The 19,414-nt window shown below is 41.4% G+C and overlaps 1 protein-coding gene across 1 annotated transcript in view; it reads right to left on the bottom strand.

The window, feature by feature from the left end:
• KLHL29 (kelch like family member 29) overlaps window positions 1-19,414 on the bottom strand; it is a 431,347-nt gene that overhangs the window by 81,893 nt on the left and 330,040 nt on the right. The gene's annotated exons all lie outside the window — the stretch shown is intronic.

Raw genomic sequence — 19,414 nt, 5'->3', positions numbered from 1 at the left:
GCTTTGAAAACTGAATACAAGACAAGATAGACAGACAAAATGGTTAGAGCAAAAGAGGGAAGGGGTTTTTTTGGAACAACAAGAACCAGCTCTGCCACAGGAAGCCAGCAGCCATCCTCTCGAAGTTTCATGACCGTGGCCTACCGGTTTTTCCTGCATAAAGTGCTAAACAATTTGGTGATCAAAATATCGCCTGCATTTGAATTGTGCATTAGTGCTTGTGGAACTATCAGACAAAATATATAAATAAAAACAAAATAGATACATGGAGTGGGTGGTGGGTGGGGAGGGTTCAGTTCCTAACCGCTGGCTCGGGGTATAGCTGCAAAACACTAAAGTCGGGTTATACCTGAAAGACAAAACAAAACAAAAACAAAAATGCATTTGGTAACGTCAAGAAAAGGGGAGGAAAGACTGTTAGCGCAGGAAAGCAAATGCCTTTAAAATGGTTAGAGCTGCCCGGACCTTCTTTTGGAAGCGTTACACTGATCTCAGTGGAGGTACAAAATCCAGTTACTCCGCCACTGACACCCATTTCAGAACTCACACCAAAAAACTGTAAGTCTTGTTAAACTTTTCGTAAAAGGGTCACAAAAGACCAGTTAGCTTTTAAGAGAAGCATGGAATGCAGCGACTTCGCAAGAGCCTTGTTTTTCAAGGTATGTATCTTGCTAAATAACTTTTACCAGCTTATCTCCAAAGAGTTGGGGCAAGATGAAGAAACATGGATCCTCCATCTTCTTCCTCCCCTTTCCACTTGTTTTTCCTCTACCCAGCTCCGGACTCAAAGCAATGACACGAAATACCTCAGACATATGGATAGCCCTTTCTAAATGGAAGTTTGGTGGTTCTGACACAAAGGAGTCTCTGTTAAGCCATGGATGCTGCAGAAACTCTCACACAGCTCTAAACGTGTGAATTAACAGTTTAGACCATTTCAACTGCTTGATAAAACTAAGTAAGCACACGAGCCTCTGAAAATTCCCAAAGCTTTGCAAATTTGCTAAATTCAGGGATGGAAAGGCACCTTCATTGGAGGCTGCTGCATTAGCAGAAATGGGCCGTGGCTCCTCAACCCGAACATGTCTCCACTTGTCTGCTTTCTCGTTTACAAACCAATCAGGGACGGCTCTCCTCGTCACTGGCTTTGGCACCACTGTGCTTCCTGCAAGTCCCAATGTTCACTAGCTATCCCTGGTTACCTCTAATGGGGATCTCTATACCTAACGTCCCCTCACCGTGAACTCTCATTTATTGGTGAGCATACACGCACTGAATGCATATCGATGGTGCAATATTAATTTCAACAATTTGCTTAGTATTTGGTTGTTGGGTTGCAAGTTGATAAATCTGCAGCAGTCCTTCCCCTCACTCAGCAGTGAAAACATGGAAGGGAGAGACTAATCTTTGCGCAACACTCAGGAAGTCTAAAACAGAACAAGGATTTAGGTGAAGGGCGTCTCTACTGATGCTCTAACCACGAGACCATCCTTAATGTTTATGCAAGTTCAGAGTACTAATAAGTAGTTGTCCTTGCTAAGCTTTCTCTGGAGATAACAGAAGCTAACAGCAGCGAGGAAGCTGTTAGCAGCCTTAGCTATGATTAGAATAAAGAAAACACAAATATTAGAGACAACTCCACCCTGGAATAATTCAGTGATAATCTCTTCTCCTTTGTAATACACCAAGCTTTAAACGGCTGTTGCAATTGATTAAACACCAAAACAAAGCTAAGGTGTTTAATCAATCACAAAAGCCTCTTATGGAGAGCATAATACCCAGCGGAGATTATTGATGTTACACAACCTGCCAGAAATGGAAAAGAAAATTGTATCCTTTTCTTCTTCTGGTGACAGTTTTGATATTGGCAAGATGCTGCAACCGGGATGTTCGTGCAGCATACAGATCATGGTAGGCACTGCTTAAATCCCTGATTTGGATTCAAATACCGAGAAAGGGTCTGCCTCAGCTACCGCCAGAGAACAAGTTCAGGTTTCATGATGGTGAACTGACTTGCACAAATTTTGATTAGATGCCAGATGAGTTACTGGCTGAAATTGTCCCTATGAGATGGGGAAAAGGTAGAGACACATTTCCCCATCTGCATCTATACTGGAATTGTTTTTATCATGTTTTAATTGTTTTGTTGCTTGTGTGTTTGCTGCCCTAGGCTCCTTCGAGAGGAAGGGTGGGATTGAATGAAATAAATAAATGAGTGAATTTTAAAAAGGAGCAGAAAAGTTTTGTGTGCAAACAACCAGGACTAGATAAACTCTTAATTTGCAAACTCAGTTAAAATGTACATCTGTAAACAGAATTAACTAGGGGCTGGTTAACTGTTCTCTCTCAAACAGTTGGGTTTAAATTTCTTAATTTGTGTACAGGTCAGTGTGCTAAGCAGATTTCCCATTAATATATTGGAGGGCATGTTCTTCTCTCAAGTGAGAAAGTGAAAACAAAATGGCTTTGTTGTCCTCAGGTAAGCAGCAAATGGAAGCAGGGCTGTAGTGACAGAGAACCAATGAAATGCTGCCAAGCACATGACAAACGGCCCACCCCACCCCCAAAAAGCGCTAAGGGGAATAATAATAATAATAATAATAATAATAATAATAATAATAATAATAATTTATTACTTACACCCCGCCCATCTGGCTGGGTTTCCCCAGCCACTCTGGGCGGCTTCCAAAAGAATATTAAAATACTGTGATGCATCAAACATTAAAAGCTTCCCTAAACAGGGCTGCCTTCAGATGCCTTCTAAAAGTCTGGTAGTTGTTGTTCTCTTTGACATCTGGTGGGAGGGCGTTCCACAGGGAGGGCGCCACTACCGAGAAGGCCCTCTGCCTGGTTCCCTGTAACTTGGCTTCTCGCAGTGAGGGAACCGCCAGAAGGCCCTCGGTGCTGGACCTCAGTGTCCGGGTAGAACGATGGAGGTGGAGACGCTCCTTCAGGTATACTGGGCCAAGGCCGTTTAAGGCTTTAAAGGTCAGCACCAACACTTTGAATTGTGCTCGGAAACGTACTGGAATCCACATTTAACAATGACTCTGGATGATAGACAAGTTATTTTTGCTTATCGGATTATCTGTCTAATGGAAAAATCCATATTAAATTGGGGGTGGGGGAGAGAGAGTACAGGCTGGTGTTTTGATGAGGATGCTACAAAAAACTTGCATGCATGAGTAGCACTAAATCTACATTAAATTCCCATATGGACAAGCCTGGAGAGAAAGAGTAATTGCTAAGTCACTGCCCTGGTGCCACTGGAACACAGAGCTCTGCTTGAAATACAGAACTATAAGAGATTCTTGAACAACATCTCAATAAAACAGCAGTTGGACATTCCTAGGCTGCACAGGAAGTTTCAGCTACTTTCTGTTAATTCTGGCTGCACTAAATGTTTATTTCGCTACACAGGAATGGTACCCTATGAGTTTTTCAATTGCTGTATTCATTTGGATTCAGAACTCCTTCCCCAGTCACCTTGCCTATCTAGTATGGAACTTGCTATTTGTGGAAACTATTCGTCACCTTCCCCACCCCTTTTTCTCTATGAAAAGCAACTCAAAGGAGCATACAAATATATTCTGCTAGTTAGCATACTTTCCCCTAACACGGAAAATGTCGTTCACTGGTTCTGGGGCAATTTTATCAGCAAGATAGCTAGTACTTTCAATCCATCCCCATCTCCATCCTTTCGGACAACACATGTCCACTTAGGCCTCCAAGCAGGAAGATGTGCGTCTCTGGAAGACTCATCCCCTACCTCCCCACATGCAATGTGGGGCTCTCACTGATTGAGAGGGTTGGTGTCCCTTTAAAAAGCTGTTGCCTGTGCTAGCTGAAGCTTCTTTACAATCAATTATGGGATTTTCCACATCCTTTCTCCAAGCTGCAGCTGCAGCCTCCGTCCATCACTTCCTCCTTCTCTGATCGGCAGAGGTTATTGGACAATTGAAGTTATCTGGCTGCAGCTATTGAGAACAATCACATTAGAAAATAAGAATTGGGGGGGGGGGAGGCTGGTTTGGCTGCCCTGAGGGTCTATTTAGGGCCCCCAAAAATCAGTTATACAAATTCTTACAAGTGTTGTAAATGTGGTACTATAATGCTGAAATGGGAAAAGTGCTGAAAGCCTTTGGTCTCTAAATATAAGTCCGCATTCTCCTGAATCACTAAATGCCAGTTATTCCTTCTTAATACTTCATGGAAGATATAATGAATGCCAAGTTTTACTGTAGCAAAACATTGAATAATGTAAGTAGACATAATACACTCAGGAAGAAGAAGAAATGTCAAAAAATGAAATTTGTTTCCATACAATTTTATATGTCTCTGTTAGCTTGCATGTTCCAGAAATCAGCAGATGCATAAATGGGAACAGCTGATCAGTTTTGCTCTTTGCCCTAAAGGTTTAAATAGAATGATGTCATTTATTGGGCTTGTAATCACTGCCCACATTATAAAGGTCAAACTTTTCACACTGCGGCAGGAAATCAATCGTTTCTCCCAACAACCCATGGGAAAAGAAAGTTTTGCTTCTCGAGAATAATGTGTAATAATAAACAATTTTAGTCTTTATCAGCTTGGCAATCTTGGAGACTGAAAAGCTGGCAAAGCCTGATAGATAAGCTCATTAAAATTAGGAAGTGATTTAGAACAAGACTCAAGATTTATCAGGAGCTAAACAGCAACACAATTTGTTTAGGTCGGTGCTGAGACAAGTTAGGAGGAGAGCTTAATTTTATGTAGGCTGTCAGGGAATTCTTTCAGAATTGGAAATCGTGGAGCCTACAGTGGGTGATGGATACTCTCACGGTTGTACCAGAAAGAAACAGATAAGATATATTACATTATAGCCCTGCTGTAGATCAGAGTTTTAACTATCTGGAGAAAGTTATGTGGGGGCATAATCCAACTAAAAATAAATGCATTTGTAACATGACCTGCCCACTTAGGCTGCAATCCTTAACCCCACTTACCTGGGAGTAAAAAAGGTAAAGGGACCCCTGACCATTAGGTCCAGTCGTGGCCGACTCTGGGGTTGCAGCGCTCATCTCGCTTTATTGGCCGAGGGAGCCGGCATACAGCTTCCGGGTCATGTGGCCAGAGCAGTGAACCAGAGCAGTGCATGGAAACACCGTTTACCTTCCCGCCGGAGCGGTACCTATTTATCTACTTGCACTTTGACGTGCTTTCGAACTGCTAGGTTGGCAGGAGCAGGGACCGAACAACGGGTGCTCACCCCGTCAGGGGGATTCGAACCACGGACCTTCTGATCAGCAAGTCCTAGGCTCTGTGGTTTAACCCACAGCGCCACCCGTGTCCCTTACCTGGGAGTAAAAGGTAAAGGTACCCCTGCCCGTACGGGCCAGTCGTGTCCGACTCTAGGGTTGTGCGCTCATCTCACTTAAGAGGCCGGGAGCCAGCGCTGTCCGGAGACACTTCCGGGTCACGTGGCCAGCGTGGCGAAGCTGCTCTGGCGAGCCAGCGCAGCACACGGAAACACCGTTTACCTTCCCGCTATAAAGCAGTACCTATTTATCTACTTGCACTTAGGGGTGCTTTCGAACTGCTAGGTGGGCAGGGCCTGGGACCGAACGACGGGAGCTCACCCCGCCGCGGGGATTCGAACCGCCGACCATACGATCGGCAAGTCCTAGGCACTGAGGTTTTACCCACAGCGCCACCCGCGTCCCACAACCTGGGAGTAATCCCCATTAAATTCAATAAGCCTTATGTCTGAGTTGACATAGTTTAGATTTTGCTATTAGTTAAACTAAAATAATGGGGGGGGGGGGCTTAGAATAGAAACAAAATATGCAAATAAAACTTCTTGTGCAAAGAAAAGGTCATTTGTTATACCTAATCCATAAGAGCCAAGCGGCTACACTTTTCCCATTCTCCTTTTATCAGCTTATTTGAAGATAAAAGAACAAAATGCTTCAAAGGGGTGGGGGGGGTGGGGGAGAGAGAGAAGATTTAGATACAGATCTAACAAAGTGTGTTTGCAACCATCTTAAGGTTCTTGCCTTTAATTTATGCCTGACATTGCTTCTGAGATTTAACACAGGCATATGGTCCCCTTTTGATGATTGATGGTGGTAGACTGTCTTCTCCATCTTCCCTTAGAAACCACCACAAAGTCAAATTTTGCCTTTCTGTATGTGCTTGTACACAAGCACACACACATCAACATATTCCGTCAATGATTCTCCCCCCTTCAAGCAGCAATATAGCTCTAGATAATAAAAGTCTCCTCCACGATCAAGGTGACATTTGGGGAGATAGCTGTATCCAGCAGTCTATGGATGGGCCTTCCACTGCTGCCTCTAAAATTCCTGAAGTTTCTTTTGCTATGGCAAAGCTACTTAGGCCTCATTAAATCCACTAACCATATTTATTTTGGCTGATTAACCATCTGATTGTCTTTTGAAGATTGGCCACATTCTCTCTCCAATTCTTATTACATATGGAAAGCTACCTATACATATTATAGACAGCTGTCTGCTCTCTAGTTACATGCTTGGGTTAACATTAACAAGTTAAAAACAAACTGAGGATGTTAAAAATGAAGCCATCTGCCAGAATAATAAGTGTGAATAATGTGAAATGTGTTATATAAGCCCTGCAACTTAGAACAGTTGGTCTGGCGTCATTTCATAGTGACACACCACCAAACTGTGAGAGGTATTCTGTGCATGTAGAACACAACAATAATCACACATATGTAACCTCCAAACCACACCTCTAATTAAAAATAAAAGTAATAGTGCTAGGGGGGAATACCGGCTAACACACTAGTCAGGCTGAACATTGTATTTGAGAACTTTAAGTCACTGTCCTGTTCAAAGCTGCAATTTTAACGGTATTTTATTTCAACTGGCTAAAACCAGGCAACACCAAACAACCACAGGTACAAAGCACAAGTAGTTCATATGAGATTAAACTAATTTTAATTAGTAAAAACTTGTTTGGAATTGCAGTAGGTAGACTCATTGAAAAGATGGAGCAGGCTGGACTATAATCTATAAATCCACACCAGATAATTTTGCGAAGAACACTGGACTACAGGAACAAACAATCTGAGGAACGATTGAGTCTTTCTTGCCATCATGTGTTTCAGAGGATCATGGTTCACTTGCCAGTATGGTAGGATTAAGGCACCACCACGAAATTTCACTGTTACAAAAACACTATGTCCACCTTACAAATAAGTCCATCAACATTTTTACTAGCTTGCCTATCATCTGTCATATTCTGCATTCAGGCTGCCAAAGAAGAAAAGACTTTTCCTATTGATGAAACCGTCTTTGCCTGGAAGAAATTTTGACTAGTTGCAACCAGCCAGCCAGGCAAGCAAACACAACACCAAAAAACACCTGAACTACAGGCTTTCATGCTCTGGGTTTCAGGACCATAGCAAACGTACATATTAGATGTCCTGCCAGATTCTTTTATTAACAGAGAATGCCTCTGCCAAACTGTTGAGGCATCTTGGTTCTGGCTCAAAAGTCAGTGCCCAATCTTTTGTTGCAACATTCTCTTTCACCTCTAAGTCAAGGGCCTCTCTGTAATCCCCCTTATCCCGTTGTTACTGCTGTGAGTTCCATTAGCAGACAGTAGGCAATGAATGGCTTCTCAGGCATGCTGGCCGACCGTTGCTGTTCATGCCCATATTGCTAATTTAAATTCCAAGCGTCTGCCCCACCCTCACAATCAGACTACCAAATGTAGTTTTCCTTGGCTCAGCTTCCTTTTGGTGAGGGACGTAATTAACTTTAGAATAAACAGTTGTTCTCTGTATCCACTTAAAAGGAAAAACAAGGATCTGCTACCTAGATCAATGGAATAAACAAACAACAATAATTTGGTTGCCTTTTCTGGATGTCTTGTCTGGTTCTAACAGAAACAGGAAATCCAAGATTTGAAAAAGCAGAATGAGATCGCAAGTGGAGATGAAGTTCTACTTCTTTATTTTTTGTTCTTAACCTTCGTAAAATTGTTTTGGTTGGCAAGCCAAGGACACTATGGACCTCATGAGGCTCATGGGTCTGATACTTAATGCAGTCATACTGTAAGAATTCTGTTGAAGTCTTGCGCAATGTAAGCTGAATGACTTTTTGCAAGGAAAGAATGGTCCTCAAGGAATTGAAAATTTCAGGCGTAAAAGAACAAAGTGAATTTTAAATTCCCATTCTTTGATTTTTCCATCCTCGTTAGTTTTGAACTGGCCCCCCTGCATGTTTATTATGGGATCAACAACAGAGAAACAAGGGATCAACAACAGATAAACAAGGTCCATCTACAATTCACTCCCAGCTATGAAGAGACACTGTGTTTACTTCAAGGAAAATATAACTTGCGTATGAGTCTTATTTAAAATTCCTTATGAGCTCATGGTATACAGCACATCACAAGGTACATCACATCCAAAGCAATGAATTTCCACAACATGCAATATGATATGACCTACACATAATATAGTTAATTGGTTAGAGCTGCAGGATAATTAGTCAAGTAATTTAGAACCCTGCCAAAGCAACATTGTAAAATGAATGCCATAAAGCATATGTAATATCTATAACAGACTTTATTACAGCTTGAAAATTATATTATGGGCTTTCCCCAATAAATAAGTGCAAGGTATTATATTTATCTCATTACATGATTTGGTAGGAAAAAAAGTTTTTTCTGCTTCTATATTTAGCACCATTTAGTACTATATTTAATTAAAAGCTTTGTCAAAAATGTGACATACCTGGAAGAGCAAATTGTTTTTGTCGTATCTGTTCTTTTCTATGCTGTGGATTTATTTATTTGCCCCAGGAGATGAAGATTTGGGAATTCTAGTATAACATACCGGGAAGGGAGAGTCTTTTGGCCTATGTTTACAACTGCTCATCTTCAATAAGATTAAACTTTCAGTGATGCAAATCTATTTATTCAATATTCCCTGTCAATCTGCTGCCCACCACTATTATTGTCACATCAGTGATAAATGAAAACCAAGACAAATGGCAAATGCTACATGCACAAGAGAGGATGCCAGAACATTAACTAACAGAAACGATATACGTCCAGATGAGCTCGTAATGCCATTCAAAGGATACGGCATAATCTGAATTGGGATGAGCTTAGCATGTTAGACAAGCGTGTTAGTAGCTGAACTCACATACTGAATTACAAATCTGTTTCCCTGCTCTGAGCCTTTGGGTGGGAGGCAATGGGAGAGGAAAGGTTTCAAATGTATGGCTTAAACCAGGGGCAGAAGAATGAGTCAATTGTCCTTGGAACTACAACGTTCCTTGACCTGCTGTTCTTCCTTTGAAAACTTAAGACAGAATGAGCTCCCTCAAGATAATTTTCTGTAAGAACAAAGAGCCTGGGCCAAAGAAAAGTGTTGGCACAAATCCGCATGAAAGCATTTCCAGAAGCCGGTACGTCTACTACACTACACAATGGCCCACTTGGCTACAGAATTATGTAAACATTAAGCAGCTGAAACGTTCCCAAGGGCTCAAGGAACAGCAGAGGATGGAATAAATAGGATAGAGAACGTAGTTACCTCCCTAGAAACTAAACACGTTACCTACTTCATTCAGGCCTGATCTCGTTTAATCATATTTGCTGCACAATAATAGTAAGAGCCTAGAACACAGCTGTCATTGTCTGATGTATTTCACTCAAATGTGGCAAAATGTATGTAAGTAGATTCATGGAAATGTCCAGAAATAGTTAACTATTCTCCAGAAAACTGAATTTTGTAGACTCTGTCATTCTCATATATTATCTCAGTGATATATTTTCATTATTTGCCAAGTTTAGGTATGAACTATTTCTAAATACCTTAAATCTTCCCCTTAAGAATTTATTACATGCATATCTTGCCTAACATGGGGCTCCCAATGGATTTATATTCAAGGGACCAATCAGGTCTTCACTTGCTTACTTTCAGCTTCTTGATCATTTGGTTGTTTCCAGAGCTTGTGGGTTTATATCTCTTTATATCAGCCAAATATATGCACTCACAGAGTGCTGGTGTGTGTGTGTGTGTGTGTGTGTGTGTGTGTGTGTGTGTGTGTAAGAGCAACATAAAGTATAATAGAGTCAAATGCAATTAAAACACAATTATGCAACACTCAAAGGAAATGGGCCTAGGATTTTAATGATTGGATTTTAATGACAGTTCTGCTTTGCTCAATGTTTTCAGTGGGAAAGGCGCATGGAGGGATTGTCATAACCTATACAGCTAATCAATCTGAGTATGTGATGATATAATGAATGAAATGTGAGGAGTTTCATTTCATAGCCCTGCTGAAGCACAAAGCCCACTAAGGGGACTTGGACAGCCTATTGTTTGCCTGGGATATCTGCTCCAAGACTCCTGTGAGGATAGGCGAGTGAAGAATTGTTGACCACTTTGTACAATAGAAAGTGCTAGAGCAGTTCTTAACTATAATGTACTTCGCTTACTATAATCTACTACTATACTATATAGTACTATACTATACTACTATAATCTATTGCTTCAGGATATTTTATGGGAAACAATTCATACACGACATAAACAAAACTTTTCTAAACTGAGTCTAGGGATTCCCATTTTTTTCTAATGAAAGGGCGCCACCACTAGAAACTTCTGTCTTCTTTTGGGACCCATCCTGCTGATTCATCTACTAAGGTCATGTGTGGCGCTGATCTCCTGCTTCCATTGATAGCAGCCAGAAGTCCTTCAGCTCTAGCCCAGTCTTTTTTTAATGAGGAATAATTGATTATATTTATATAGTGCCTGTAACCAAAGGAAGCATACACATCTGCTTCATCCGAAGGCTTACAATGTAAAACACAAATAAAAGGGAAGGGAAGTAGGTATGAGAGAAGGGGAAGAAGCAAAGATAGGCAGGCAGGTGAGATGACATTTTGAACATTGGAGCCATTAGGACAGGACTTTGGGAACAGAATGATCCCTGACTCAGAAGAATGAGTAGGAAAGCCTCCCAAATGCAGGAGGCAAATGTGGGCCACATTTTGACATAAGGAACACAGGCACCCAATCTCTTTGGATGTTATTCACTTAAGACGACTATGTTTTAAGTCTAAAATCAGTTAACTCACCCTTTTTGGCAACTTTCTGGGCTTGTTTTCTATATACACTCACACATCCTTTTCTATCCTCTATCCAGGCAAGCAAGAGGTACAGTGGTACCTCAGATTACAAACACCTCGGGTTACAAACACTTCTGGTTACAGACTCCGCAAACCCGGAAGTAGTACCCTGGGTTAAGAACTTTACCTCAGGATGAGAACAGAAATTGTGCTGCAGCGGTGTGGCGGGAGACCCCATTAGCTAAAGTGGTACCTCAGGTTAAGAATGGACCTCTGAAATGAATTAAGTTTGTAAGCAGAGGTACCACTGTATTATTAAAGAGTTCAAGGATACTTTCTAGTCAGACTAAAGCAAAAAAAGGAGGGTGCAAAGTAGGGCAGATGAGGGGTCTGGCCTGGGTAGTGTGTGTGGATTTGGGAGAGTCCTAACAGTAAAGGCTATGTTCACACCTGGGCCTGAGATTTCCCACCCCTGGCTTAGTGGAACCCCTGGGGGATAGTGAATCCCTGCAATACTAGGCAAGAGAAGGTTCCACAAAAAGAGAACTCCGTGAGCGCAAGGCCATGAATAGGTTGATGGAGCAAGCTGTACAGAGAGAAATAAAATGCCACTAGAACACAAGAGTTGAGGAAGGTCACAGAAATATACAAAAGAGTAAGGAACATAAAAACTTACTGATAAAAACCAACAGTTTGAAGGGAAAGCACGGAGGAAGAGATAGACAGTGGATGATATAATAGGTCAAAGGGAGGTACAGAAGGCAAGTGAGCAAACTGTAAAATAACTGTAAGGTAAGAAACGGAAAGCCTAGAAAGAAGGACTGCCTTGATGTAGGCAACTGAAGAGTGCCTATAAAGGCTTTGCAATTATATTGTACATAATGAAGTGCGCTCTCTCTCTCTTTCTCCCCAAGACATATCTGAGTCCTACAACAGCTAAAGCCATGGAGAGCAACATCTGAATTATCTTCATGTTCAAGAAAGACATACTTCTGAAGACATTTTAAGGGAATCCATCTGAACATTTTGTTTGAGTTTCTGCATCATGCTGCTTTTGCCCTCTACCCATTTAGATATAAGTGTCCCTCATTTAGATAACTATTCCCTTTTGCCCTTGCTTATCAAGTCCCCAAAGCAGCCAGGATCAAAAAGGGCCATGAGATGTGAGTAAATATAGCTAGGTCGTGCAAATCACCTTGGCAAACCACTGTGTGACAGCCGTGTGGCTCGCTGCAGTCTAGTCAGAGCAAGAAGCAAGGATTAGTCTGTCAATTCTTGGATAAGATTTGCAGTTCCATCTAAAGCGAGTGAAAGACCTAACAGTCAAAAACAAAAACACACACAATAAAACAATAAAAGCTCCTAAGGAGGATGTGCGAATTCTGTATCCATAGCTTGTAGCATTCACAAAATGGATGTCAACTTGAGAAGGGTCGTGAGGTTTGAGAGCGATCCTGTCTACTTTGATTTGCCAGATTTCGCCTGCTGAACAGGTTAACGTTCTTTCCTGCGGCACTTCAAAGTAAATATCCAGCATAAATCTGACAAATTCGGTAATTGCTGCCAGGGCTGTCAACCAATTAAAAAGTTATTATACTCAATTAACTGCTTTGTTTTTAACTGGCTGGATTTATAATGTAGCTAATTAAAATAAATATGACACTATTTCAGTATACTGTGCTATTGTGACACTGATATTACATGGTTTGCACTGACAGCATCCAAGCTCCTCCTTGTATGCCTGCCTGTATGATCAGTCAGGCTGGGGAGAAGAGAGAGGGGGGAGAAAGCTTTTTTGGTGGTGGCCTCACAATTATGGAATTCACTCCTTCTTTGCCAGTCTTTAATTTGGAATGCAAGTCTCACCATTTGTTTCAGATGGCCTTTGAGTAAAGATGCTGTGGTCATATAGAGGTTTAATTGGTTGGGAGGTCTGTAAAGCTTTAGCTGATTCTAAACTGGTTTTATTAGGTCTGAGTCGATTCTTTAATGATTTTGCAGGAGAGAGGTGATATTTTGTAACCAGCTGGTTCTTGCTTTGTATTTTACTATTAAATAAAAGGCTTCTTTGGGGAGATAGGTGTCCTAAAAGGTGGCTTATAGCTAGTTTGAACAAATAAAAAACAAATCTCAACTTAAGCATTTTCGCTGTCTGAAGTTACAAAATGAATGTGTTGCTGCTGGTGGAAAAAAACAACCCCTCTGTCTGAATGAAGAAATATACAGAGGTGATTCAGCGGCTACTTACATACATAGGAACTGTAGCATGCCCATAGAGCTTCTTTCTCCCTGTTCATTTTAATAAAAAATAAGATTCCACCAACACAATGTGCTCATTATAGCACCCATGACCATGCTTTAGCTGAGATTCCTGCATTGGAAGACATTGGACTACATGACTCTTGGGTTCCCTTCCAACTTGACAATTCTGTGATTCTATGGCAATCAGGACTAGGCTTGTGGTTTGCAGCTACCACCAGCACTGAATACTTTTACTGGCACACATCTCTGATCAAAGTTATAATTAAAACCTTCAATTCAAATATTCTTTCAGCCCTGTAGTCCAAGGCAGTCAGTAAAAGACAGGCCAACTTCCATTCTATACTTTTGCTCTACGTGGAAAGAGTTAAACGCTTTTGGAACTATCAGTGCATTTTATCCAGAATCCCACGAAAATATGTTTTCCAGAAGTCTGGGAGTTGTGTGACACCAGACCTAACAGCCAGTTAAAATGTTAAGGTGGGATATGTGCCATGCTTAACAAAACAAAGCATAAGTACCCTCAAAAAGGAAACCACCAATAAGAGCACAGGACTTTTTTCCATGCTAGTATTTCATTGACTTAAGTAAAAGAAAAGGCATCTTAAGCATTCTTTGCACCTCCCCTCAGCTGTAAAACAAATAGTACACTTTGTTCTTTCCATCAAGCCCATCCCCTGGATTTTATAACGGGTTTAGCAGAAACTGTTGACAATATTCCTCTGGCTGCGGAGCACAGGTTGGATGCTAACGGAGAAGTCATGGAATCTAATTTCTCTTCTCATTTTGAACGGGGAGTGGAAGAAAGAATCACTTCACAATGCCTGTTTATCTCCTTGTGTCTGAAGGAAGCACTTTATGAATATTCAGTCTGCCTTCTCCCTTACGGAGCTAAGGGGAGTCCTCCTGGTAAGCGGCAGGACTTTAAATGCCTAGCAGATTCCGTATCTAGGACAAGTTAGGCCCCTTAGAAATAATAATTAGAGAGAGCTGTTTATTATCACTTGCTTATTTGCTCCCTCCTTGACTTTATGCAATGTAAACACCGACCAAAAGAAGTCCTCTTTCCAGACAAATGCATGGTTTTCTGAGCTTCCACTCTTCTGCAGTGAATGTTCTCAGCAACTGGATGAAGCCAGCAATATGGACAACAATGTCAGCAGACCCTCACCAGATATGTAAAAACAGAAGAGAAGTAAGAGCGTGACTTTGAGAATTAGGGATGATTGAGAAGTTTGTTGGGTTGGTTCACATTTTAATATGAACCTACCTAATTTGCAATTGTCAAGCTTGCTAAGACCTACTGGGGAAGGTCTCTCAGCTGCATCTCTTTCAGCTGAGGTCTGCTACCTGGTTACACAGAGGGAAAGCCTTCTTAGAGACAACAACAACAACAACAACAACAACAACAACAACAACAACAATAATAATAATAATAATAATAATAATAAATTTTATTTCTACCCCGCCCTCCCCAGCCTTCTGGAACTCCCCCCCTCCCCCCGAGATATGGCTGGTACCAACACTTCCTAAATTTTCAATGCCAGCTGAAGACCTGAATATCTAACCATGCTTTTGTTGGAGTTTATTTAGTGTCACAATTGATGTTTATATTTTAGCTTATCAGCCTTCCTTTTTTCAATTTGTAACGATGTTTGTGTAAGTTGGGCTTGTTTTAAATTATAACTCAAGTCTGGAATTGCATTTGCAATGCACAGTGGGAAAGGAATATTTTAAATAAATAAACACATAAAATATGTGATTTGAAATCTAGTTATTCTCCAAAACTTACACTTGCCTGAATATTGCAATGCACTTCTCCAGCCCAAGAGGTTTTTTTTTAAAAAATGCACATATCTGGGGACACAAACATCAAAATGTGTATATTTATGAAAACAACATACAAAACTGAATTATATTGGGGAAAATTGCTTGCAAAAATTTGTATTCAATGCATAAATTAAGAGAAATGTGAATGAAAATCATTAATAATTTTTGTGCAGCTTTTTTTTTTAATACACACTGATGTAGAAGCAGGGTGAACGGAAAATGAAATTGACAGTTTCAGTCATGCCTACTGTGAGTATGCTGTTTCTCTTTTAGCTTTTCCAAGCATGGAAGTTTAAAGAAGAAATGTCAAAGGCACAGCTGCCACACAGTTTCACAAATAAAATAATTAAGGAAGTAGAGTGCCCTTCTAAAAAAGAACAATTTGGCCTTGGACTCATTAATTTCTAATCAAAACATACATATGACAAGGGAAAAAAAAGTTTTTGCTGGTATTTCACACCAAAGCACCACTGTTTTCAGCTATAAAAGTCTGCAAATGTTTCCATTTAGGTTAACTTTGAAATAACATACCAATACAGGCAGCAGTAAGAAAAGGTTTGGAAATAAGACATTCCATTACTATGAAATTGTAGACACTCAAGGAGCTGAGCTGGATGTGAATATTGAGTAAATCCGCCAAATGCACAAAAGAGAAAAGCACTTGAGAGGTTGAAAAGCAGCCAAAAAGGGGGGGGGGACAAAACAAAATGCCACACCACAATTGGGAGCCTTATAAAGAGACTAATTTTAGGTTCAGGTTACGTTCCACAAAAAGTTTGCAGACAAACTATTTCAACTCTAAGCTTCTATGAACAATAACAAGGATGTGCGTGTGACAGGCAACCCATTTGCCTTACTGTGAATAACACAGTAGGCAAAACACACAGCTGATACTTTGATAAAATGTAGTGTATTTTAATCAGTCTTCATATTTTGGAGGGTACTTAAGAAGTTGGGAGACTTGGCCAGAGTTCATGTCTAAGAGCTGTTTTACTTGACACATTCTGAGGAATTATTATTAAATTTGCCTACCACCCTTCACCTGTACACCTCAGGGCAGTTCACAGCATAGAAATACAAGATAAACACACAAAATACACAATAAAAACAAGAACAAAACAAACCAGTAACCCCCCCATTATCAGTTCAGTTGAAATGTGTATGTGGTAAGCCAGCTCTGAGTTCTGCAAAGAATTAATGATGGGCTGTTGGCATACCAGTGATCATTCTCAGGGCGGTCAAATTATTCATACCAAGTGGGCCACAGGAGTATTTTGACCTAGAACCCACAGGCCACACACTGCCTTGTTGTACAGGGTGGGGAGCAAGGCCAAAATTTGACCCCCCCCCCAGCCCTCACAGTGCTCTTTGAGAAAGAGGCACCGGGTTCTGGAAGGGTCCTAGAGTCCTTAAGCCTCTTTCTCAAAGCTGGCAAAGAGCTAACTAAGCTTTGGGAAGAAGATAGGAGGACTCTAGGACCCTGTCAGAGCCCTCGTGCCTCCTTTACAAAGTCCAGCACCTCCCTTACTTGGCTTTGGGAAGACAGTGTAAGGGCTGCAGGAGGCATAGGGCCACCAAAAAGGTCTCAAGGGCCGCATGTAGCCCTGGACCACCCTGATTCAGATGATCCAAGAAGCTGAAACTCGGCTGGCGTACAACTACCAGCCTGTACTGAAATAAGCCTAAAAATAAGTGTATATTGGCTCGAAAATGCAAGTGAAAGATTTCTTACACTTCCAAGCAACTAAAGTCTTGTTCTCCTGGCCCAGTCTTAAGATGTTTTTCTTGCTCAAAGTTAGTAAAGACTGACACTAGATTTCCTTAGGGCCTATCTTCTAAGTCACTGATAATCCAGAAATGCCAAATTTAGAAGGAATGAAGAGCGGTTGAATTTAATGGCTCTCCAGAATTATACTCAAATGCAGTACCACAAAGTGGGAGGGTGGGGAAAGGAAGTGGGATGGTTAGAACAGACTCAATTGTGTTTTTCCTGAACAGAAGTGGGATGGTTATAGTTAGGCCTGAAAAGAAGTGGGGTAACATCTCACACTGCTCCCTTCCAGCATTGTATGACCAATGTCAGAAAATGGGAGTTCCTGAGCCTCTGGTGGGTGGGGGAGGAGAGAGAAAGGCTGAGGGGTTGGGGGAGGTTGGGGGGGGGAGGCGAGAAAGTGAGGAAGAAGGCACTTTCAGGTGAGAAATGGAGAGGGCAGTGCAACTCCCAATACCGATTTCCTCTAACCTTTTATTTATTTACGGTGGTACCTCAGGTTACATACACTTCAGGTTACATACGCTTCAGGTTACAGACTCTGCTAACCCAGAAATAGTGCATCAGGTTAAGAACTTTACTTCAGGATGAGAACAGAAATTGTGCTCCGGCGGCGAGGCAGCAGCAGGAGGCCCCATTAGCTAAAGTGGTGCTTCAGGTTAAGAACAGTTTCAGGTTAAGAATGGACCTCCGGAACGAATTAAGTACTTAACCCGAGGCACCACTGCACTTACACACACACACCACTCACTCAAGCTAGCTTGAAATCCAATACACAGCCTGAGAGGACAGAAAACAATGTTGGGGGAGAAGTTGTGGAAGAAATATTAACTCACTAATTCCCTAGCCTGCCCTCCCACCCATCTACCCAAAAACACATCCCTCATCCACAAGCCAATTACTCAGGAAAATACATTTGGGAGTCTGCGTTTGCTGATCTAATGCGCAGTTCTGGCCTAAAAGCAACTTGTTGCAGTGGTGCTGTTGTTAGTGTTCAGCCCCTTCCACACCCACCATTTGGGCTCACAACGTCAGCTGCATGTCGTTTTCCTCCCATAAGGATCCAAAAGTAGAATAACTTTGCATGCTGTTTTGGAAACCCTGTAAGGTATTGGCGTGCAACTTGGGAGCCCCAGAAGGGAAAAAATTAAGCACATTCGCCACCTTTCCCATTACTCCTCTGCTCTAAAGTAACTCTCTTCTTAAAGTTGCTTTCGCTTTCAGAATGGCCTTGAGGCTCACTCCCACATGTTTACCTGTAGTGTCTACTAAGCCCCCCCAAAACAAAAGTGAACAAAATCCCCCCTTTATTCCAGACTAGTCATGCTTTCAATAAAATATTCAAGGTTGTTATTATTGTCACAAGTGAGCAAGTTGGCTACTGAAACCTGTGGGCTTCAGCTGCTACTCTGATACACACAGGGTGAATAAATACAGTCGGGGCACAGATTACTAGAATTAAAATACAGTGGTGCCCCGCAAGACGAAATTAATTCGTTCCGCAAGTTTTGTCGTCTAGCGAATTTTTCGTCTTGCGAATCACGAAATCCCATAGGAATGCATTGAAAATCAATTAATGCGTTCCTATGGTCAAAAAAAGTCCAAACAAAGCCAAATTTGGTACAACAAGAGTTTATTAACTGCTCTTTAAAGTCACACATACTGTAAAGAGCAGTTCAAAAATTGAAGGGAAAATAAATTAACTTTATAAACAAAACATGTCTTTGTTTTTAGACAAAGGAAACAAAGTCGCGAGACGTTTTCGTCTTGCGAAGCAAGCCCATAGGGAAATTCGTCTTGCGAGGCAAATCGAAAACGGAAAAACCTTTCGTCTAGCGAGTTTTTTGTCTTGCGAGGCATTCGTCTTGCAAGGTACCACTGTATGCTTGTTCACAGGGTCACAGCTGGAGCAGTGGGGATTGTGGAGGTACCCACAAACCTCTGGATCCCTCTCAACCATACATTCATTTGGGAGAGGTCACATAGTTCATGGTGGCAGAGAATATACTGCACATGAAAAAGGTACCCACATTGAATCCCTGGCATCTTTTATTTTAAAAAAATTAGGAAGCCCCTCTCCATTTCTGCAACTCTTTAGTTCTCCACTTCGACACAATAGATAGGGAAATCCAACATTCCTGTTTTTGTAAATGGCTTCCTGTTTATTTGCCGTATTTATTTATTCCAAGAACATTTATTATATCTAAACTTCCTGCTAAAACATCCAGGATGGCTTACGAAAGTGAAAAACGATCAAGTCCCGAAGGAAAACAGCGATGAGAAGGTTGTTTGGAGGGTTCTCACTTGTCTGACTTAAAGTGTACCGCTTATGGCTTTATTAAAGTTGCAATCAGTCTGCAGTCCATCTCCATCTGACAACTATCCAAGATGAATATAATTACCGTCCCTGATTTCCTCCCGAAATAGACAGCATCTGATGGT

This window comes from Podarcis bocagei (genome assembly GCF_964188305.1).
Source record: "Podarcis bocagei genome assembly, chromosome: 3".
NCBI lineage: Eukaryota > Metazoa > Chordata > Lepidosauria > Squamata > Lacertidae > Podarcis > Podarcis bocagei.
Note: the sequence above shows the minus strand (reverse complement) of the source record. Positions and strands in the feature narration are given on the sequence as shown.